Raw genomic sequence first — 25,549 nt, 5'->3', positions numbered from 1 at the left:
ACCTCGTTTTGTATGTTATGTGACAACCATGATACGGAAGAGGAACCTCGTTTTGTATCTTATGTGACAATTATGATACGGAATATGAACATCTTTTTGCATTTTATGTGACAACCCTAATACGCAATATGACCATCATTTCTTTTAGTGTGTCTAGTATCTACTAACTTACCAGTGAATTTAATTAGAAAATGCATTCCTGGAGCAAAACATCCATGTATCATAGTAGTCATTTAGGTAACTTGTAGTAATAATAAGACAGTATGTACTTTATCTAAATTTGTTTGATGAGATAACTTATTTTTTCAGTAACTTGTTATAAAGACTGATTATATGTGTCTATCCTCCCCTTTCCAACATTTATTGATGACTTTTCGTGAGTTTCTGTTTAGAGACGCGTGAATAGCATTTGACAGATGACGTTTCTTGATGTTTCTGTTTAAAGATGTATGTATCGCATTTGACGCTAACGCAATAATTATTGTATGTACTATCTTATGAGAATAAACTACTGAACTGAAAAAATAATCGTACTGAAAATAAAATAACTAAGACGTTCGGTGGTTTGCTTTTGCACGCTTTCCGTTCTACGATGCCGCAAGTTTAAATTAAAGAAGAAAACACATTAAAATGTAATTGTGATTGAAATGTTTACCATCCATCATATATTCATTCTGCCAGTATTTTGTTGAATTCCAGTTGAAAATAATTACTTTCTACTCCAAACCTCCTTACAAAAGCCGTAATCTTAAGCCATTCGCAATCCATTAACACCTAATTTAGTTTACACTCGTTGTCAGGCCAGGTCTGGCTAGGCGTGTTTTCGATAGTAACTGTTAACGGTACTACCTGCAACTGTTGAACCAGAATGATCAGTTAAACCTCTCACTCTCTGGAATGTCATTTCTGGTGAATGTTTTGCGAGCAGATATGTCCATTACCCTCCCACCAATTCCCAACCCCCAACCTCCGATATTAAGACAGATGATAGTTGGGCGTAATGGCCAGCAACTGCAACCAGACTTGCCTGTAGACGTATCAACATTTTCGTTGAGCCACTCGATTAAGTTAGGCTTGGAAAAGAGACAGTAACTCCGTGCAACATTCACTCGCTTCAATCAAATTGACAAGCAAGCCATGTTATTACCCACTCACCCACCATCACACACATACACAACAATCTGATACCAGATACCATAAAGTCATGTGGCGATGGGTGAGCGACTAAGCACCAAATGTGGATACAATGGGAACTGTAGCTGCAGACCTGTACATAGGTGACTCGGGTATATGGTTGCTTTTGTACTGAATTGATGCATCAGCAGAGTTCAATTGTCCCCTGGACGAATGAGCTCCTTATTTTGGATCACACAGCTCGCATTCACAGCACGAGGAAAGGGGTACAAAAGGTGTCCTTAACATTATCTGCTTCACCTTAACCCTGTTCAGCCTAATGCAGCTGGTGGGGATCCTACCTTAGTGGTCGAAATTCACACGAGAAGACAAAGGCGATACCAGTTACTATCAATGCTTGGAACGTACACACGCTAACGGACACTACATCAGCGTATGGTCGTGACGAAGTAAAGAAGAGCGACATGAGGCTGGTGTTGGGTTTGCCATCAAATAACAGCTGGTCAACAAGCTCACAAATCAACCACCTCACCCCCCCCCAAAAAAAAAAATAAAAAAAAAATAATAGTACGTGAATGACAGACTCGTGCAAATGAGACTCCCACTGTCTGGCTAAGAAAAGCAATTATCATCAGCGCTATTGCACCCTCCATGACCATCTCAGATGAGCTTAAGGACAAAGTTTATGAAGACCCGGTGTATCCTATTGCTGAAGTACAGAAAGCAGACAAGCTCATCGTCCTTGGTGACTTCAATGCTAGAGTTGGCACAGATCACCAGACATGGCGCGGTGTCATTGGCAAATATGGCTTTGTAAAATACAACAGCAACGAACTTCTAAAGATGAAATGCCCTGAATGCAGCCTGATAATCAAAAACAGTATTCAGGCTGCCAAACCTCAGCAAAACGTCTTTGATGCACCGACGCAACAAGCACGTGCATTTCATCGCTACTTCGTCGTAAGGAGAAGAGACCGACAGGTTGTCCGACTGACGAAGGCCTTGAAAAGTCCAGAGTAGTGGACTGGCCAAAGACTCATTGTCTACAAGCTCAATATCCGGCTTCGGCGCAGCAGACAACTAAAATTCAAAAATCGCCATAAAGCTCTATGTCTCCAGACTGAAACAGGAGAATGTGAAACAGGCGTTTGTTGATGTACCATGCACCCAACTAGTAACAATTCTTGCAAAACCCGGAGGACGTCAAGGCATGCTTCGGAGCCTCTCTGTACTTATATATATTCAAAACCCTAGGTCATAACGCACTTAAACATCAACACCGGCTTGATGAGAACAATGTTGACATATGAAGGCCTCTGGCTAGGAAAGGTTGACTCTAAAGGACCGGTTTAGATGACAGTGTGTGTGTGTGTGTGTGTGTGTGTGTGTGTGTGTGTGTGATTTGGATTTGTAAAGTAGCATTCTGTCAGTCATGTCGCTATAATGTCTGCATTGAAGCAGTTGATAGAGATGTCTAGCACTGGGGCATAATGCCGCAGACACGTAGCATCATGTCCCACCCAGTCACATTATTTTGACACCAGGCCGATCAGTCCGAACATTAACCTCATAATGCTGAGGGATTATTGTCATTTTCATATGCCTTTGGTATGACTCGGCCAGGGTTCGATCCTGCGACCTCTCGCATCCGAAGTGGACGATCGAACTACATAGGCAACCGGAGCTGTCGTAGAAGATAGTACATCATTATCTAAGAAAGCATTCTTCAACAATATCAACATGACACCCAATCCAAGCTCACAGAGTTGCACGACTCGTGGCTCTGTAACAAGGCTGCTAAGATTTAGTTCTTCTCAGACAGGAATAGCACGAAGAACTTCTATTATGCTTGGAATGCAATCTACCGGCCATTGATCAGGAATACCTCCAATACCGTGTGCTGATGGCACGACATTGTTCATGGATAAAGTAATGGTTACTACAAAGATCGTCATAATATTTCAAGCACATCCTCAATCATCAATCATCGATTAGTATGAAAGCATTTTTAACTGACTGCCCTAAGCGGAAATCAACGTATCACTTGCCGATCATCGAGCACTACCTGAAACTGAGAAAGCAATTGACCTGACGTCAAATGGAAAAGACCCAGGAGCAGATAATTTTGCAGCAGATGTCTACAATGCCGGAGGCTCCAACTTGGCTCAGAACTGACTAAACTCGAAGGACCAACAACACACTTTATATATAGCCCGCTATATATGGGCTAGCTTAAAGGTAACTGGCCACCTATATTGTACAAACATGTGCTATTATTACAGCCACAAACAAAACGCATTTGTGATGTATGCACACCATAAAAATGTTTAATTAGACTTAAAGATCTGCTTTTTTAAATAACACAAATTATTCGGCAATCTCCGTAAATAATCGGCAGTTTCCGAGTGTCAAAAACGGATATGACGTACATTTATCCCTTCTATTCAACCTAGCAATTCAAATATATGCATCTGCACATCGGCATTCTCAATTTAAGTCTTCCGGTCAGATTATCAATATTGATTTATAAAACAAAAATACTTAACAGATAATATTCTAGAGAATATGTACACATTTTTCTAAGGGTAGTGAACATGAGATACTGCTGCATATAATACACACTGTATTTTACATGAAAGAGAGAGAGAATAATGTTGAGCATTTTGTCAGTATTTAGTTGCTGCAATATGAAGCTCTTATTAGTTAATTTCATTGTTTGTTTTTATTTTTCAAGTTGTCTTATTGTGTGCGCGCGTAAATTGAAAGCTTGTCATTACTGGTCAATATCGTCAATCATATTTGCTCCATTATTCCATAAAAATAAGAAAGGAAATCATTTTGTGTTGAATTTGTGCCCCCCCCCCCCAATAAAACTGATAAACAAACACTTCTTTGAAAATAAAATGAAATAAACTAACATTGTAATGTCATCATTTATTCCTTCTTTTTTCATCATGCAGAATTTATTAAAGAAAAAAATATATCCACGAACTCCGTATATGTAGCGGATGCCGGCTTGAGTATAGATCATTTTCAGATACTATTTTTAGCTGGCCAAACCTATCCCATAGCCGCATCCGGTACGGTCATGCGCATTTGACGTAGGGCAATTCGAATGACCTTCACTTCTTACATGAATAGAACATCTGTCATTATAGATCGCTGCAGATAGTAGTATACAGTATTATGCCAGCCCACAAGTATAAGAGTTGAACTGTACGTTTTCATCAAGTATTTTTAACAACAAATGAGTATATATTGCTTTATGTTACTGCATCGTGAATCTCATTTTACCCCCTCCCCCATGACTGCATGGTAATGAATACTCCGAAAATAAACGAGTTAACTTGTCTAATTAGCAGCAAACAATGAACACCAAAGGCTGCGCAACACATATTATGCAGATTCCTCAAAGATTTGCCATTTAGTTAACTAATTAAATGGGAATGAATGTGAATCCCAAAACTGCTTATGATACATTGGATTGGCCACGGCCGGCGCTAGACTATATGGCGCCCTAGGCAAGGTTAGATTCTGGCGCCCCCCCCCCCCCCCCCCCCCCCCCGCGGAAAACTGAAGGTTTCGTATACGCGTGATTCCACGGAAAAACTCGTGGCCTATAAAAACACGCGAACGTAATTACGTCCTGAAAGTTTCGTATACGCGCGATTTTCACTCAATCATTTTGCTTGTTTCGGTCAGCCTGGTGTTTCGGTCAGACTGAATCTACCCGATTATTTGTCCCTGTATGAAATAAACCAGGATAAAGAAAACGACCCTCAATAAAACTGAAATTTATTTATTTATTTTTCAAAACTGTTGTTGATTTGGAGAAATGCGCCCCCTCAAATCAGCGCCCTAGGCGGCTGCCTAGTTTGCCTATATGGTAGCGCCGGCCCTGGGATTGGCTATGGAATTTACTCTCTCTCTCTCTAGTTTGCTACCTCCTTGAACAAATATGGATAATAATGATGAGTTAACTGACCATGCGATACATTTGCAACGGCCAGTTGCAACAGTACTATCAGCTATGTGTAACTCGTGTGGCTTCTTGGATTGGGCTTGGAATCTGATTACGCTGGCATTGATAATGCTGTGTTCACCTGTATACATCCATCCATTGTGAAATTAATTATATGCAACAAAGAGATTTGTAAGTCCTCATGTTTTCGCGAGCATGTAGTCTTGAAGAGTCATCTAAATACACGTAGATTTGTACAAGTTGTAATTCTGGTCACATAGGAAAATCGTCCACCCACCCCTTTCCTTTCAGAAATGGATTATCCAACTTTGTAAGTCCTATCCAGGAACGCAGACAGGGTAGGATAAATTACGGGGGACCACAACGGTCAGAGGGTCCACCGTTGTCTCAATTTGTGAGTCAATGGGGCCTACTGCATAATCTGTTCTAGGGCCCACAAATCATGTCCGCTGTTCTGGTCCTCTCTGGTGCTTTTTGTGCTCACATCTACTTTTCTGTATTAGGTAGATTACTGAACTATTCACTCATGAATTTTAAACACACTATTTTTCTGAAGGGTGTACAGATGTCAAACCGTTACAAATTTGTTTGAAACTTTCTTCACGAACATACACTATGTTAATGACAATCGCCTAAGTTGCCATACGTTGATTGCGCATGCGTTAAGTATTGGAGTGGAAAAACCCAAATTCGACTTCCTGAAAAAGGTCTTATTTACATCCTTACTGTAGTTTGTATCGCTTATGTCAGATAACAAAATCGCAAAAGAGACGAAAATATCACTCGACTGCTTGAAGGCAACTGCCATTCACGCATGATAAGTTACAATGTGCAAACTGACCAATATCGTATTGTTTCCAGATTAACTATACGACGGTATCATGCAAATAAAAAAATCATTATTTTAAAATACATTCACTATGAGTGCAAATGATAATCTTTTCGCTAGCATGGGTTACAAAAATATTATTAAAGCAATGTATTGTTGTGTATACTATTTGCCCTGCAAACATCAATTATGATTACATTATGGCAAACAAATAGAAGTCCGGGTGATTAAACACAACCGGCAGCGAGCAGTAAACTCCTTGCTTAAACTTACCGACAGGATATTAAATAAAAAGGTTATTTTATTACAAAGCAAACCAACCCCGGAAACTGACTTTGGTATTTTTTTAAGTATGCCGATTTGTTTCTAACGAAGTCGGCCGACGTAAAGAAGTCAAGTTTGGTTCTTTTGGATTCTTTTAAGTGTGCCGATTTCTTTCTTATTTTTATAAAGGGAAGCCAGCATTGATTCCTTTTTACCTGTATTAACGGGAATTTTCAAAATAAATTGAAACAATGGAACAGTTTTTAAAGCGACACAATCTAGTACGTCGTGCACGCATATCGAAATAAGGCTAAACAGTAAATTAGTTTTCAGTAGTATCATCTAAATGTTCCCTACCCATAGTTTATAGTGTTTTATTTTTCGACAAGAAGAAGCATGTAGTTCGTATTGTGGGGATAAATGTACATCATTTCCCGTTGGCATCCTCTATAGGTAGGAAATCCTAGCTAAGGGGAAGTAACAGCGTTGTATACTTCTATTTCGAGTAATTAAATTATTATTTGTTCTTTACACTTTATAATTTTTGTTCTCTTTGTGCGAGTATAACTACTTTTAATCACGAAATGCAAATCTGATGTAAAAAGACAAATGTTGGAGTATAGCCGGTGACCATTAATGCAACGATTCCCTTTATGTGATGGCTTTACAACAATATAAACAAATCTATAACAGTTATAAGTCTGTTTGCGGTTTGGTCGAATAATTTAACAGTTACGATTAGACATGAAACTTCATAATGTTTTAACCCTTGACCCAAGGCGTACGAAATCATATCATAATACGAATATTGTACAATATTATAACGCAAAGTTTAATATTGGACAGATATTACTGCCGAGTTATTGTAGAAAAACACATAAGTTTAATATTTCAAATGATATTTTTAATTATGGTATATTACAAAAAGTATCACATTATTCTGTACATAAATTAATTATATGCTAATTAATTCTCAATTAACTTTACATTGTCAGATACGTGCAGTATTTTCCATGCTTCACGGCTTCATATTGCACGACACGTGTATCTAAAAAGAGTATAATGTAGTGCGAACTACATTGATTGTAAATAAACAATGTACGCTCATGTATCAGACGCTTTTGGTGTATTAGATTCGTTTGTGGATGAAGTAAACAATATGTTCCGTCCTTTTGAAAGTAGAAATTGTAAGGTTAACAATGTGGATGAGTTCAGTGGGTCACAAAAGAAACTTTCAACCAAGCAAACAAATGAACGCAATGTCCACAACAAACGTGAAACACGCAGTATTGAAATTACCATTCTGATCATATAAAACAGTTATTTCGGAGAAATGTTCAAAGATTTTCGCAAATAAAATTATTCAGACTATGACCATCGAAAAGCATATTGAAGCCAAGGTATATCGCATATCTATCGGAGACGTACCGTTTTATAAGTGAATTATGGAGAACTCGCCCTGGGAGAACTTGCCCTGTGGAGAACTCGCCCTGGGAGAACTCATACCAGGTGACAGGAGAAGTCGCCCCATGGTGGTCAGAGAAGTCACCACACTGCGCCTGGAGAAGTCGCATCAAGGATCATACATACTAATTCTGAGATGTCGCCACAAGGTTGTTAAGGCTTTATTTATTGTTGCTTTTCTTCAACTTAATAACTTATCAAATCTACAAAATCTGCAACTTTTCAACTTGTCCATCTGATCAACTCCGCTTCTGTACTTAACGAAAAAGAAATGTTATCTGTCTCTTTTGCTTCTCTCTTCAAATGATCAGATGCGTGTTGTTGTTTTTTTTTAAAAAATAGAGCGAGTGTAAGCATGATGTGATGTCTGCAGTTTTATATATGAAAGGGTTCCAACCTAATAATCAAAGTCATCCTGAGACGACTTTACGGCATGGACCTCTATAATCCGAAATCGACTGAATTGGTGCTGACCGTCAATGAGTCAAAGGGTTATAGTATCATCTCTCTAACTGAACAATTTAATCTGATTTTTCATTGACATTTGTAACCACTGACGACTGATAACTGAACTCGATAAAAAGCCTCATTGACGCCTACTCAGGAAATGCGGTCGCTACTGATCATGCGCAGAATTCGGACGGTTTCTGAAATCTCACTTGTACTACGCTCATCATTTAATTTCTTTTTTCTTTTTTTTGTCAGTGTTCGTAATTTTATTATTTCTCAATAAAACAAACAATTGAAAGTTGAACGAGAAGTTTAAAAAATATTTCACTACTAAATTGCCGATGAAAAATAAACAGGATTACGTTATTTTATTATATATAACAACACCATTATCACGCGTACCAACGGAACTGCTCGAGGTACTTGGGACATGTTGAGAAGATCATCTTTAAATACAAATTTAAATGTCACATTTAAATCCTGGACTAAACTAAATAATATTTCACATAGTCCGAATCAGCTTGGAAGTTTGGAGAATCAGCCAGAAATCTGGGCCGAATCAGTCAGTAATTTGTACCGATTCAGCCTGGTCCGAGTTTGAGAGTAATTACCACATTAATGAATAATGCTAGAATAATAGATGTATCAATCAAGAGAGTTTACAGTAACATTTGTTTTAAAAGTTTTCTCATGGTGTTCCGGTTTGTGTTGTTACAAGAAATCTAACGAGTTTATATGAACACACAGACTTTCAATTATAAGTGATTTTTGTATCTATTATCGACATTACACAAACAAGATGAATGCAGAGTGGGAAGGAAGGGTTTATTATACAATGAGTGGAAAACAGTCTTGAACGTAAGGATGGAAGAAAAATGCATATCCATCCGATGCATTTACATACAAAATAAGGGTGCATAATAAATTGATGTTGGAAACATTTAATGAAAAAGCGTAAACATTTCTTTCATGTTATTTCATTTGGTAGATTATCACATAGTAGATATAGTTTTCCTATAGTATGTGCAGTTTCATATTTTTGATATTACAACACGTTAAAATATCACTTTATGTGATTCTGATTGGTCCAAATAAGCCCATGAAATTATTGTGCAATATCCTCTTTACTGATTGGCTGGGATCGTGGGAAAACGTTTTTAACCCTGCCTTCTGGAATGTTTCGTTTTAAATGAACATCTTTGGCGGCCATTTTTTAACTCGACTCGCGAAAAGAAATTGAGGAAAAATTATCTCGGCTGTCTGAATATGGATATGTTATCCCCAAAGGGGTTTGTGATGTCATGTATAACAATATCATAATGAGAAAAATGGCGTAAAACTACAAGACAAGAACAACAATAAGAAGTAAAACTAAGGGTATTGCTTATTTGATGACGGGGTGGGGTGGGGAGGGAGCGGTATATATGTAACATATAGATTCCACCGTATATAAAAGCGTGGTTTAAATGTAAACGTACAGAAGTAAATAAACTTACCCCTGTTCACAGAAGAATTTGGACATAAATGGGTCTCCTAACTGACAGAACTTTATCCAACCACAGCATCTTTACGAAGTTTATATGGGATGCAAATCCGACTCAAAAAAGAAAAAGAAATTTCTTTACGTCTTCTGTACAGTCTGTTGCGGGGCCCCGAGTGGCCGAGTGGTCTAAAGCGCTCTCCGTTACGGATCACTGCCATCTCACCTCTGTGTGCGCCGGTTCGAGTCTCGGATTCAGCCAATGTGGGTATGTGAGAAAGCTTGCCAGTAGCTTCTCGTTGGTCGGTGGTTCTTTTCGAGGTTTTCCCGGGTTCTTCCTCCACCATTACTACTGGCCGCCATGTATAGCCGTGCTGAAAAATGGCGTTAAAGCCCACAACAACAACAACAACAGTCTGTTGCTCCAGTCAAATACCGCAAATATCGGGTCACAAATGCATTGCAGTAAATGTGGGAATTTCTGCATCCAGTAATCCTATTGCCACAAAAAATCGCAACAATGTAATGTTTAGTTCTGAAAGTGACATTTTAGGGTAAACATGAACGCCTACTGTGTACCGTATCTAACAATGTGGCATCACATCGCATTGATCATTCTGTTTTGAAATAAATGATTCTGTCGTTATAAAATGTTCTGTTTATTCGGATGGAAGCTTTTTCTTTGATTTATAGTTTGTAAAAAATGTACAATCTACTTTTACTAGTTCAACCTTTTTTGGGACTATATTTTATGCACAACAAATGAAAGGTGCACCGTCTGTCAGAATGAACTAAACTATTCGTTCTTCTTCCTATCTAAATAATTTCCACTGAACTAAAAACTATGTGATAAAAAGAATATCAAATGGGTAATGACTTAATATTAAATTTATGAAATTCGTTTAATAATGTCCAGCTTTAGTTCGCCAAGGCTCGCAAAAGCTGGACGTTATTCAACTCGTTTCATATATTCAATATTAAATCGTTACCCATTTGAGATCCTCAATTAAATTTTTTCTTTTAAAAAATGGAGAAGAAAATAAAAAAGAGTAAAAAAAACTGAGGATTGTTCCAGTACCCATGTTAATATAATTTTACAAAATAAATATCAGAGTTCAGCAACGATATAAAGTAAGGATTTCAAAACGAATACTTTTTGCTATCTGTATTGAAACAGTTTTGCCGTATAACTGTCAGAGATGAGCACTGATGGAAAACAACAATATTTCCAATATTATTCAGTACCAAGCGTAGGATCGTCTAAGAGAACGAAAAAAAAAAAAAGTATTCGGATAAGCGCTGAACAAATTCATTCAAGGAAAAGGTATTCAACGATCAATTTAACAATCTGAACCCTCTACAAAAATGACTGTGACTATTTAATAGTACGTTTGATAAAATAATTTCATTTATTTGAATACCAATGAAATTAAATAAGTTGCGCACGGCACTTACACATATTTTGTGAAAATGGGTTAAGAACAAAAGTGTTTATATTCGAATTAAAAACAATAACGACACGTGTTTTTTGTATTTTTAAACAAGTGTTCCTGTTGTTTTAGTAGATGTCCGATGAAAAGTAGGATCTGAGCAAATTTGAAAATGATTGTGATATCACTGCATATATTTATGAACTTACCAAAATTTAGCAAATGACCAAAAAGGAATATACACTTTGCCACAATGACATTTGCACCATTACGTTGGGATGACAATCATAATAAAACAGATACAGGATACAGGTGCAGCATATGATCTAATCTAATTGATTCAACAATGCACTGACACTTAGCTCTTCGTTTTTGAACATATTCCACAAGTTAAATATTCTTCCTTGTTTTTCTTTTGTTTTCCTGGTCTGACTTCTTTTCAGTTTCCCTTCCGTAACCATCTTGAGTTGCATATGTATGGAGTTTGCTTCCTTGTACAGGGTTCAATACCAGATAATAAGATACATCATTCGTGTATTCAAATAATGCGGAAACCACCAGGTGGCGACATCTTTTTTGCTAACAGTATTGTTATAAACAACGTTCCCTCTAAGGCATGTACACTAGTGAGCGCCGAGCAAAGGCCACTAAGCAGACTTCAAAACCTACTGAGCAAATTTTTTTTATACGGAAATTGTATCCTCAGGCAGGGTGCGTCAAAGTGGGTGGGGGGTCACGAGTCACGACCCCCGGGGGGTCACCCCCCCCCAAAAAAGGGGGTCTAACCAAGATAACCTTAACATTCCTACAGATAGACTTTAAACGGTTAGTAGTAGTAGTAGAAGTAGTAGGGGGAGTAGTAGTAGTAGTAGTAGTAGAAATAGTAGGGGGAGTAGTACTAGTAGTAGTAGCAGACTAGCAGTAGTAGTAGACTAGTAGTAGTAGAGCTAACTCACTGATAATTATTAAATTAAACTAAAAGTATTATGCCATTACTAGAAAACTTGAAATTATTTTAATAAAAAATTAAATAAAGTAGTAGTCCCAGCGACAAGCCATGCATCATTACCATGAGGATTTGAAACAGACCAAAATACTGTCGATTTAGAGACACAACCTCACAGGCTGACATTTTGTTTGTGTTCTCCTAAACATCCATTATCAAGATCAAAAATCTTCCTGCTGAGAGGGCCGGAGTATCATTATAGATTTAATGCCATTAAAACAAACATCTGGAATTTTAATCTCAACCATGTCAAGACTGAAAATATTTTGAACAACGAACAACTGTAATCAATTAGAAGAAATTGTGTTCACAAGAAATCAAAAGAATTATCTTTGCGCGCAGAATACAGTTAGCTGCGCTAAGACATCAAACAAGCTGCGCGCGCGCAGCTTTGTGGGAACATTGGTTATAAAGTACACATTTCTATCGTTTAAATAGTTTATTTATTTCAAAGATAAATATTAAATAGGTATGCTGGATGACAAGTTTTGGGGTGACTTCTCCAACCTTTTGGGGCGACTTCTCCAACCACTCCGGGGCGACTTCAACAACCACTCTGGGGCTACTTCCCCAAATACGTTGGGGCTAGTTATCCCAGGGCGAGTTCTCAATGGGGCGAGTTCTCAACATACCTTTACAAGTTAGTCAAAACCCAAAATGAGAAAAAAAAAAAAATGGAACTGTAGGTTCTGGTAGTAACTATGAGCCCCAGAACCAAAAAGCCAAGAGGACGAAGAAGTCTTTTTTCCGCTGTCTAAATGGAATAGTGCATAGCAGCTACTTTGCACTTTTCCCCGGGGGTCCCTTCAACAAAGAGCAAATGACAGGGCATAGGCACATTATTTCTTTAGATAGTAAAAAGAATGGCAATAAGTATACGTCCATTTTTGCATCTTGAATTTCCTCAAAATGTATTTTATTTTTAGTTCTGCAAATCCGAATTAAATTACCCACGTCATGGGTTCAGAAACTTGATACACACCGGGAAACTGTACTGTAATTTCCATTACATTTTCGACCGAAATCACTTTCTTCTTACTTCACTCAAAACGAAATGAATGCGATATTCCATAGCGTCTTTTAGATAATTTCAATTAAAAGAACTAATATTTTTCCCACATTATAACTCCAAACAATCAAACAGAGGTGCAGTTGTTACAAGGCGGCTCCCTACACTACTCAAGTCACATGTACTTCTTACGGAATTTACCCACGAAAATAATGTCAGTCCATCATAAGCAGAAAAGAAGAATTTAGTTGGTTCGATAGAAAAACAAAATCCATCAATTCCAGACCAACTCAAAAGTTGTTTCAAAGCAAATTAATTCACAATATGACTCTAAATTTTAATTTTATGTGTAACAAAACGAACTTTATTTAAGCTAATGTTGAGCGCGCGACGAAGTTCAAAGGTCGCTGAGCGGTGTTATGTGCACATTAATATTGTTACTGGGTATTGATGAATTTACGGTTGGGAATACATAAATACATGCATGCATACATACATACATACATACATACATACATACATACATACATACATTTTCATAAAATTCCACAAGATCACTGTTCATTTCATAACTTTCCACAAGATCACTGTTCATTTCATAACATTTCAAAAGATCACTGCTCATTTCATAACGTTTCACAAGATGACTGTTAATTTCATAACTTTCGATAAAATTCCACAAGATCATTGTAAATTTCATAACTTCCCACAAGATCAATGTTAATTTCATAACTTTCTTCAAGATCTATGTTCGTTTCATAACCTTCCATAAGATCGCTGTTCATTTCATAACTTTCCACAAGATCACTGTTCGTTTCATAACCTTCCACAAGATCGCTGTTCATTTCATAACTTTCCACAAGATCACTGTTCGTTTCATTATTTTCCACAAGATCACTGTTCACTTCATAACATACCAGATCACTGCTTAATTTCATATCTTTCCACAAGATCACTGTTCACTCTATAACATACCAGATCACTACTTAATTTCATATCTTTCCACAAGATCACTGTTCACTTCATAACGTACCAGATCACTGCTTAATTTCATATCCTTCCACAAGATCACTGTTCCCTTCATAACATACCAGATCAGTTGCTTGATTTCATATCTTTCCACAAGGTCACTGTTCACTTCATAACAAACCAGATCACTGCTTGATTTCATATCTTTCCACAAGGTCACTCTTCACTTCATAACTTTCCATAAAATTCCACAAGATCAATGCTCACTACATAACTGTCGTCAAGATTACTGTTCATCTCATAACTTTCTACGATATCACTGTTCATTTCAGAAATTTCCACAATATCAACTGTTCATTTTACGACTTATCGCAAATTCTGTACACTATATGCTCTGCGCGAACAACTTCCTTGCTCAAGTGGTGTGTCACTTACGCATGCATGTTAAGTGCAATACCTGCGCCAACATTTAGTTGATTTTTATTTACATCGACTACGACTGGAAGGTGCAATCGAAGATTTAAATGTTACAATCAATCTACCTCTTGTTGTTTACTGATCTGTTTGCTGTTTGGGATGGCTGGGGAGGAGGTACATACTATATTTCGTGAGGTACATACTATATTTCGTTTAGCACAGCTTCGCGTATGATATCCGAATCCACGGATCGTTGAATTTTCAAGTGAGAGTCTTGACATGCACAAACATTACCTCGGATTTATACAGGAGTCCATGTTTTATACAGGACTGGGCGGTCATGGAAGCCGTCACGTGCCAGAAGTAAACAAGTTTCGTGTGCGTCATCTGGTCTGCTTTAAACTATTTTAAATTTCAACTTTACGTCTGTTTATCAAATTGTTGGTAAACTTTACATATAGTGTGTGCAGTTTAATATTTTACTGTTTTTCCACTGTTATTCAAAAAGTTAGTAGTTATAGAACTGCACATCATTATTTCAACTATTGTTTTACGTGCAAAACAAATTAAAGGTGCAACATCTGTGTTCAGAATGAACGAAATTATTTCTTTTTTCTGTCTAAACTAGTTCCATTAAAATAAAAAATATGTGATAAATAAAATCTCAAATGTTAATAATTTAATATTAAATTGATGAAGCTTGTTGAATAATGTCTAGCTCTGCTTGATAAGGCTCGCGAGAGCTCGAAAGTTTCAACTCGTTCATACAGTCATAAATCACTACCCTTTGAGATCCGTTATGGCATGCAAAGGATCCTAAAACATTCCAGTCTTTTATTCTTTTTAAAATGGACTCTTCCGTAACTCGAGGACCAATATATCAGATTGCATGTACACAAATCACGTTCTGCCTGTATCTATCAGTGGTATTGCTCTGTATGTCTATACAAATGGTGTTGAAATCACTTGTGCGCGAAGCGAATTAGTTAATTCTTACGCCATTTCGAGATGGACGAGTGAAAATTCACCAAGCAACAGACGCGGATGTAATTTATCATGCTGAGGTAAATGAACTGTCTCATTGAGAGGCACGAGAAAATAGTCTTATTTCTTCCACAAAGTAAATAGTTACATATAGAAAACTAGATTGGCATCAGAGAGAGAGAGAGAGAGAGAGAGAGAGAGATATTTGGATTTTTAACGTAGCTTTAAGACAAATTCAGTCATATCGCTACGATGTCTGCAGTGTGGCAGTTTGTGGTGCTGTTTAGCACTGGGCATAATGCCGCAGACATGTAGCGTCATGTCCCATCCAGTCACATTATCCTGACACCAGGCCGACCAGTCCTAACACTAGCCTCTTATTGTTGAGAGCCTAAAGAGGCAGTTGTTGGTACCATTTTTATGTCTTTAGTATGACTCGACAGGAGCTCAGACCCGCGACCTCCCGCATCCGAGGCGAATGCTTTAACCACTAGGCCACCGGAGCGATCTGAGAGAGAGAGAGAGAGAGAGAGAGAGAGAGAGAGAGAGAGAGAGAGAGAGAGAGAGAGAGTAAACAGTTGTATCAAGGCCTGAATCGGTTGGGATTAATAAAATCTATACTAAGACTGGCTCAAAGAGAAGAATTCCTTTTGGTTTGATCTAAGGTCAATACATGGTTACTTAGTGCTGTAAAGTTCCTTACACAAGGACACACCACGATAGCCGACCGACAGAATAATTCGAAACCCGCACACTTACGGTCTCGACCCCAGCATGCTATCTTCTGAGCCACTATGTCTCCTGCCTCCATGGTCTCCTCTTACAAGATGCTGGAAAGCACATCGAGCCGAATCTTCATTCCCATGCCAGCAAGTGTTCGAAAGAAAGAACGTCGTAAAATCACTTAATTTGTTAATTCGCCTAATGCCAGGTTTTGATATCATAGACATTGTGATGTCATAATCTCATGATCTTGTTGTTGTCAAACCTTACATACAGAACTGGATCAACGTCGTGTCTGTTTGATGTAAACAATCATATGTTCTCCAGGTGACGCACTCATTTCACCCCAACATCAGCTGGAGAAGACTTTGTCAAATATTCCTCATGGAGTTACCGATTTGGTAGAATTAATACCAGGCTGACAGTTGCAAAATTCTCGATAAATTCTATAAGCCGCTTTAGTCTGCACGGGTCGAAACCGTCACGCCCCCATATACCAGAACAGAACATGTCCTGCCCCCACCCCCATACATCAATGCATGTTAGCACTCATACATGGGCTATGCTCTTGAATGTGATCGTATTGCACACTAGTCTAGCAATGGGATGGTTCATTATATTTCTATGATTAAAAAGTACACGTACAAGTATTTGTGAAGAAGTTCAGATTTATATAATGTATTAAAAGTAATTCTAAATAAACGCCTCTGTGCATATTTCATATCTACAATTTTACATAAGGGCTATAGCTGGCTTGAGGTTCGTATCGATAGGTCAATACATTTGGTTTATTCGTGTTTTATCCTTCATCTAGCATTGAACAGTTCAAATTTGGTCATCACACAATTTCTCAAAATGAATCTGGGAAAATTTTGGGAATACATTTAAACATGTTCATGGTTACAAATACTTAGTTTTAAAACAAAACTAGCAGGCTAGAAGGATTTTGTTCGCTATCAAAGACAAAGTGTAAAAAGGATAAAAACAGATTAAATCATCTATTCGAGTGAGTCGGATAGCGGTGTTTGATTGGTGAAATGCCAGTGATGATGTCAGGCAGAAATTATCAATCAACATAGTTCACGAATGACGTCATCACCATCCATATTTGTGGTAAGCTGTTGAGTTTATATGGTGTTTGGAAGTTGAAATAAATTCATTGAATCTCAATACACTGTTACCAAATTACATACATAAACAGAACGCAAATCGGGCTTTCTGTTAGCATCTATATTTGTAATTTATAAGCTAATTTTGTTTCAGTGTGCCTTGTAAAAAATGGTCAGTTTTGGTGGTCGCAAAATGGAGAAACTACCAGGTTGCCCATCGTCCAGGTAAAATGGGCAGAACTTCGACTGCTTGTGACTTCGTCGAGAAATATCTATAGTCTGGATTTTGTCATGTTCTATACATACCCCACTTTAGTCTGCAATACGAATTGCATTGTCATCAAAATTGAATTGTCATCAAAATCGTGTTCAAATTGGTCTCTGACTGCATAGCGGAAGAGATTGGATAGATGTAGTCATGCACCTACGCATGTATATTGGAACAGATGGACAGGATAAAAAGTGTTAATTTGCTTTCCATTCCATAGGTGTGGTGATAATGTTTGATGCGTACACATATATCAAAAGGGTCCTTATATCAGTTTAGTGGATTTAATTCACAATGTTGGAAGTTCCTCTTATACGGTTAAGAGATATTATATTGGAAAGTATTCATAACTTCCTGTTGTAGCTCATAGCGAGGACAACTTGAAAAACTTCGCAGCACGACATCGCAAATCCCATTTATTGCATGTTCAAATACCCCCCCCCCCCCATACTCACCCCGGATCCCCTCTTCCCACAAATGTAACCCAAGGTTTAGAATGCAGAGCTATCACATATATGATGCAAGTTCTTTTTGTTATGGTTCCATGTATAAAGTTCAGTCAGTAAATATTTTTGTCATTGTAATTGAAATTTCTGAACATCTGACCTATGGCCGCCTTCCATCTTTACCACTCTACACCCCCTCCAACACACACACACACACACACACACACACACACGCGCGCGCGCGCGGGCGCACACATGCACACAATAACTGGGAAAGTAATCCCAAACCCGTTAAATATAAAATGTGTCATTTTCTAATAATGCATGATCAAATGTTTATTAATCATATTTTAGAATGTCACTAAAATGGCAATTTTGTATATTGGACCTTTGATTTCTCCACCCTACCCACCACCCTACCAGGGATCCCAGGGGATGTGCCCCAAAAACATACCCCTTTTGCAAATGGTCACCAAAATGGACAGTCTATGTATCAAGATTGATGAATTTCTACGCAGCGTATAACACATTTAGGAAGTCTACCACATTACCATTTAAAACGAAATATAGCACATACAGAAAGTCTGCAACAATATCATTTAACATTATATATAAAACATATAGAAAGTCTACAACATTACCAAGAGCGTTTGTGTGTGATTTGGATTTTTTACGTAGCTTTAACAATTTTTCAGTCATATCGCTACGATGTCTGCAGTGTGACAGCTTATAGTGATGTCTAGCACTGGGGCATCATGCCGCAGACATGTAGCATGATGTCCCACCCAGTCACATTATCCTGACACCAGGCCGACCAGTCCTAACACTAACCTCTTAATGCTGAGCGTCAAGCGAGGCAGCTGTTAGTACCATTTTTGTAAGTCTTTGGTATGACTCGGCCGGGGATCGATCCCACGACCTCCCGCATCCGAGGCGGACGCTCTAACCACTAGGCCACCGGAGCGGTTTATTACCAAGAACAAGACATAACACTGCAATACTTTCTGCTGTGCCAGAATATTCATATAACGATTAACTTTACACCGACAATTTCTACTGTCAGAATATTCACATAGTGCTAACTTTGCATCAACACTTTCCACTGTGTCAGAATATTCATATAATGTTAAATTTGCCTCAGCAATTTCCACTTTGTCAGAATATTCACATAATGTTAACTTTGCATCAACATTTTCCACTGTCAGAATATTCACATAATGTTAACTTTGCATCAACATTTTCCACTGTCAGAATATTCACATAATGCTAACTTTGCATCAACACTTTCCACTGTCAGAATATTCACATAATACTAACTTTGCATCAACACTTTCCACTGTGTCAGAATATTCATATAATGTTAAATTTGCCTCAGCAATTTTCACTTTGTCAGAATATTCACATAATGTTAACTTTGCATCAACACTTTCCACTGTCAGAATATTCACATAATGCTAACTTTGCATCAACACTTTCTACTGCCACAATATCCACATAATGCTAACTTTGCATCAACACTTTCTACTGTCACAATATCCACATAATGCTAACTTTGCATCAACACTTTCTACTGTCACAATATTCACATAATGCTTACTTTGCATCAACATTTTCTATTGTGTCAGAATTTCCAGATAAAGATAGCTTAAGTACCGTATCATTGTGGTTTTACCGTAACATCGTCCTTTTTGAACATTTTGTGGAATGGCGACATTTCCTAGTTCACGCTGAAGCTGTAGAACGGATAAAATTGTATTTTTATCCTGTAGCGCTATTCCGGTTTCAGTCCTTTCCATTTTCGCTTGGCTATCGTAAGTAACCATATATATTTTTAAAACTGTACTGCTTCTATATTTTTTCCAGGATAATCCCATTTTCCATAATCTTGTTAATGTGTCCTCGTTTATTTATTATACAAAAAGTTTTAAATGACGTCAAATTTATGCGATTATTTAGCGAGGTACGTTCGTTCCAAATACATACGGTGTTTAACCGTACAGTCGTTCCAGATACGACCTATTTTGAGCCTTTTACCGTACATTCGTTCCATATACAACCTTTATGGGGTGTTTTTTTTTTAATCGTACAGTGGTTGCAGCTACGACCTCAGTGAGGTGTTTTACCGTAAAGTGGTTGCAACTACGACCTATATGGGGTGTTTTACCTTAAATGCGTTCCAAATACGACCAACATGTGGTTAGTTATCAAATCACTTATATGTGGTGTGGTGTTTTACACTATATTAATTTAGAACGACTATCTGGTACTGACAGAAATGGAATATATGCCGTGACCAGGGACATGCATTGTTCATGGACACTCCAAGGTGTCACACAGGACTGTTCCGATGGGACGATTCAAACCCACATAGTTTCGGTCGGGAATAATCATTGTCGTGAACTCAGCTGTACCTGATTCACTAGCCGAATAAAGCAGCCAATACTTCAAATGTAGCTGTTTGCTGGGACGATGACACAGGAGAGCAAAACTGCATACATAGTCATTCAATCCATCTATGTTATTATCACAGTCTCTTTCACTGATCTGTACAGCAAACACATTTACACACTTTTAATGCTCTATCACATAACATTATATGTCCGTATTGGGTTAAATGTTTTATTGCATGCCATATATGTCTGTATTGGGGGATTGTTGTAGTACATGCCATACAGGTCCGTTTTGGGTGATTGTTGAAGACATGACATACAAGTCCGTACTGGGGGATTGTTGTAGTACTTGCCATACAAGTCCGTATTGGGGGATTGTTGCAGTACATGCCATATATGTCTGTATTAGGAGATTGTTCTAGCACATGCCATACAAGACCGTATTGGGGAATTGTTGTAGTACATGCCATACAAGTCCATAATGGGAAATTGTTGATGTACATACTAATATGTCTGTATTAGGGGATTGTTGTAGTATATACCATATATGTCTGTATTAGGGGATTGTTGTAGTATATATCGTATATGTCTGTATTAAGGGATTGTTATAGTGCCTGCCATACAAGTCCGTATTGGGGGATTGTTGTAGTACATACCATATATGTCTGTATTAGAGGATTCTTGTAGTACATGTCATACAAGTCCGTATTGTGGGAAATGTTCTATTGCATGCCATATATATTTGTATTAGGGGCTTGTTGTGGTACATGCCATATAAGTCCGTATTGGGGGATTGTTGTAGTACATGCCATACAAGTCCTTATTGGGGATTGTTGTAGTATATGCCATACAAGTCCGTATTGTGGGATTGTTGTAGTACATACCATACAAGTCCATATTGGGGGATCGTTGTACTACATGTCATACAATTCCGTATTGGGGGATTGTTTTAATAAATGCCATACATGTCCGTATTAGGAGATTGTTGTAGTATATGCCATACAAAGTGCGTATTAGGGAATTGTTGTACTACATGCCATACAAGTCCGTATTGGGGGATTGTTGTAGTACATGCCTTACAAGTCCGTATTAAGGGATTGTTGTAGTACATGCCATACAAGTCCGTATTAGGGGAGTGTTGTAGTATATGCCATACAAGTCCATATTGGGGGCTCGTTGTAGTACATGCCATACAATTCCGTATTGGGGGATTGTTCTAATACATGCTATACATGTCCGTATTAGGAGATTGTTGTAGTTCATGCCATACAAAGTCCGTATTAGGGGATTGTTGTACTATATGTCATACAAGTCCGTATTTGGGGATTGTTGTAGTACATGCCATACAAGTCTATATTGGGTGATTGTTCTAGTACATGTCATACAGGGTTGTATTGGGGGATTGTTGTAGTACATGCCATACAAGTCTGCATTGGGGGATTGTTCTAATATATGTCGTACATGTCTCTTTTGTGGGAAATGTTCTATTGCATGCTATATATTTCCTTATGGGGGTTGTTGTTGTTGGTAATAGTAGTAGTAGTAGTAGCAGCAGCAGCATTAGTAGTAGCTGTTGGTGTTGTTGTGCACAAAAGCAGTATCACATCTGCAACTTATGAATATGTTTCAGAACTATTTAATTTTTCCAGTTCTGTTGACCCGATACAGGAAAATGAAAATATTGAAATAGTTCAGGATACTCTATATAGAATAATCAACGAAGAGGAGGTTCGGCAAGCACTGAGTTATCCAGCGATTTCTTGATATGTACGAGCAAACATAAATGCACCAATATTAACAATATTATTTAATGAACTATTCGATATTGGATGTTATCCACAATATTGGTCAATGGTTATCATTATACCAATTCTGTAGAAATGGAGTGCAATGAAGCCCACAGCCACAGAGGCAATAACTTACTCCCTCGATGAAGCAAAGTATTCACACCGACTTTAAATAACAAAATAAAAGAATCTGTGTAGGAAAATAAATTACATGGCGAAGAGCTGGCCAGTTTTATAGCACAATATATAATATGTATATATGATATACATTAATAAGTAAATATTTATAATATAAAAAAAACATAGCGGTTGATTCTATGCGATATTTACAGACTACGGAAAACTTTTGATAGGGTTGAGATAACTTTATTGTACCAAAAGCAAGTTATTAAAAATAGTAGAGGAAAAATTGTACGAATTATTAAGGCAATTTATAGTCATGTTATAGCACGTATTAAGTACAATATTTTTTTTAACGATGCGTTTAACTGTCCTGTGGCATACGCCAATGTTGTGTTTTGTCGCCTTTATTCTTTTCTTTATTTTCGAACGATCTGAAACTCCAGGGGAGTCTCAGTAGAAACCGTAGAACTATTTTTTACTGTTGTATGCAGACGATTTGATTGTCTTTGCTGGCACTTCGTGTTGTGAAGCGATTTGAAATTTTAACGTAGCTTTAAAAAAATTCAGTCATATCGGTACAATGTCTACAATGTGGCAGTTGATAGTGATATCTAGCACTGGGCCATCATTCCGCAGACATGTAGAATGATGTCCTACACAGTCACATTATCCTGACACCAGGCCGACCAGTCCTAACACTAACCTCTTAATGTTGAACGCCAAGCGAGGCAGCTGCTAGTACCATTTTTGTAAGTCTCTGGTATGATTCGGCTGGGGATCGAACCCACGACCTCCCGCATCTGAGGCGGACGCTCTAACCACTAGACCACCTGAGCGGTCCTTGCTGGCTACTGCCCACCACTTGCAAAATATGCTCAACAGACTGTGTATAATTTGCTTAAAGTGGAAATTAAAGTGAATATGGAAAACAACAACGATCACATTTTACAGAGGTGGCTATCTCAGAAGTTATGAAACGTGGTACTATGGTTACACAGAAATAAAGACTGAATCATATTACAAGTATCGAGGATGCACATTTTCATTTTTTATATTAAACTTTCTTGTAGATATCCCAGAAAACTCTATCTTACTCTAAGCTATGCATAGTTTGAAGCAAAGCCTTTAAAACTTTGGCAAAGTGACTGTAACTGCATTGCTTCGTCTGTTTAACTCAAAGATAGCTCCCCATTCTTAATTATGGGACAGAGGTCTGGGTGTTTTATGACGCCAATTATATTGAAAAAGTTCATTTGTCATTTTGTGAGCATGCTCTTGGTACATCAAAGTCTACTCCAACTGCATTCGTATGTAATGAATTAGGAAGAATTAGTACGCCACGTGTAAGACATAAACTTATTTTGAAATGTTGGCTTAGGATTCTAAAAAATATCAGAAGACAGATATCCTAAACAATGTTAAAATTGACAGCTAAGATGGAGGATAAATTATGATTGCTGGGCCAATATTGTTAAACACGTGATATCACACCCACATATCATCCATCAGTGTCAACACAGATTTTGGGGTCTGATTTATCGGACTCGTGTATCATTTTCTTTAGAAAATGGCCGTAGTGAACAGGTGTGGAGAGAGAGAGAGAGAGAGAGAGAGAGAGAGGGAACATATTGTGACAAGTGGCGACATAAAGTGATGATTATTTATCATTTTATAAAGGCTTAGATTTATAGGCTGTTAATAAATGTGTTTTGGGAAATTGTATTTATAACAGTGGGTTCACTCACATTGCTCAACAAACTTTAAACGCACGAGTTTCAAAGGTATTATTTGCCATGGATAAATACTTACGTAAGTTTAGAAATGTGCCTCGAAATGTAAAATGTTTGAAACATTTATTTCCTTGAAAGTAAAATTAGACATCGGAAGTCAGAAATTTATTAAACATTCTTGGTATAATGGAAGTGTGGATAAATCAAACTGTCGGGAACGTAAAAGGTTTTCATATCTTTAGTCAAACACCTGCTAGCTGACAAGTGTATCCAAAATTGGCAATCAAGAATCGGAGAATATTGAAAAACTAAATTATACAGAAATTTGTCATCACATTTTGGCTATAAGGAGAATTTGGATATAGTAACAGGAATAATATTTAGAAATGCCTTTTATGAATAAGGCTGTCGGACCATATTTTACGTTCTGGATCAGTGAGATGGAGAAGACCACAATGTACCCCACGTTTTTGCAACGTGCTGGAAGGAGAGTATTACTCTGTTTTAGAATGCCAATGTTATTTGTCGCTCAAAACGAAGTATATCAACTCTATACTGATTTTGGTATGTGCGAGCGCGCGCGTGTGTGATTTGAATTTTTAACGTAGCTTTAAAATTTTTCGGCCATATCGCTACGATGTCTCGTGTGGCAGTTTATACTGATGTCTAACACTGGGACATCATGCCGCAGACATGTAGCATGATGTCCCACCCAGTCATATTATCATGACACCAGGCCGACCAGTCCTAACACTAACCTCTTTCTGCTGAGCGCTTAGCGAGGCAGCTGTTAGTACCATTTTTATGTCTTTGGCATGACTTGACCGGGGTTCGAACCCGCGATCTCTTGCATCCGAGACGGACGCTCTAACCGCTATGCCAACGAAAACCTTGAGTATGTCGAAATGTATTAGATTATTAAAATCCACTAAATTCACCGAGGCTAGAAGTCAGGGAATTTATATTCACAGATTACTAATTAAACATAATAATATGATTAACGATACTTAAAACTGCATGATTTAATAAATAAATAAATAAATAAATAAATAAATAAATAAATAAATAAATAAATAAATAAATAAATAAATAATAATAATAGTAATAATAATAATAATAATAATAAAATTATTATTATTATTATTATTATTATTATTATTATTATTATTATTATTATTTCTGAAGTTCAGTATATTAGGGATAGGGAAATTTACATGCATCCATGGTAACTCTGCCTCAATAATACATAATGTCTTAGCCGACATATGTGTTTTAATAAATCTAATAGATCTAAAAGCACTCTAAAAATACACAGCTTTTCTGGCGCGTTGTAAAGAACCCACGTACTGGTATGCAAAATAGTATCAGGTCTGCAATTTGGTTTGAATATTTAAAAAAAATAAATATTTTTCAGAATTATTTAATGTTTCCAGTTCTATTGGATAAATACAACAAACTGAAAACATTCAACTAATTCATGAGACTTTAGATAGGATAATTACGGAAGAGGAGGTATTACTAGCATTGAGTAGACTGAAACATGACAAAGCTGGGG

General features: G+C 37.4%; 1 protein-coding gene across 3 annotated transcripts in view; it reads right to left on the bottom strand.

Annotated features, from left to right (window-relative positions):
• The window catches only part of LOC149794014 (uncharacterized), a 71,886-nt gene that overhangs the window by 28,844 nt on the left and 17,493 nt on the right, over window positions 1-25,549 (bottom strand). Inside the window, exon 1 of one of the 3 annotated variants that reach the window (XM_089967951.1) lies at window positions 9,620-9,736. The exons of the other annotated variants lie outside the window; for them this stretch is intronic. The gene's annotated coding sequence lies outside the window, so the exon portion shown is untranslated. Of the gene's footprint in view, window positions 1-9,619; window positions 9,737-25,549 lie in introns of those variants that run through there. 3 annotated transcript variants of the gene reach the window in all.

Source organism: Sinohyriopsis cumingii, chromosome 8 (genome assembly GCF_028554795.1).
Source record: "Sinohyriopsis cumingii isolate HCF-2022 chromosome 8, ASM2855479v2, whole genome shotgun sequence".
In the NCBI taxonomy this organism is placed as follows: Eukaryota; Metazoa; Mollusca; class Bivalvia; order Unionida; family Unionidae; genus Sinohyriopsis; species Sinohyriopsis cumingii.
This window is presented reverse-complemented; position numbering and strand designations above follow the sequence as displayed.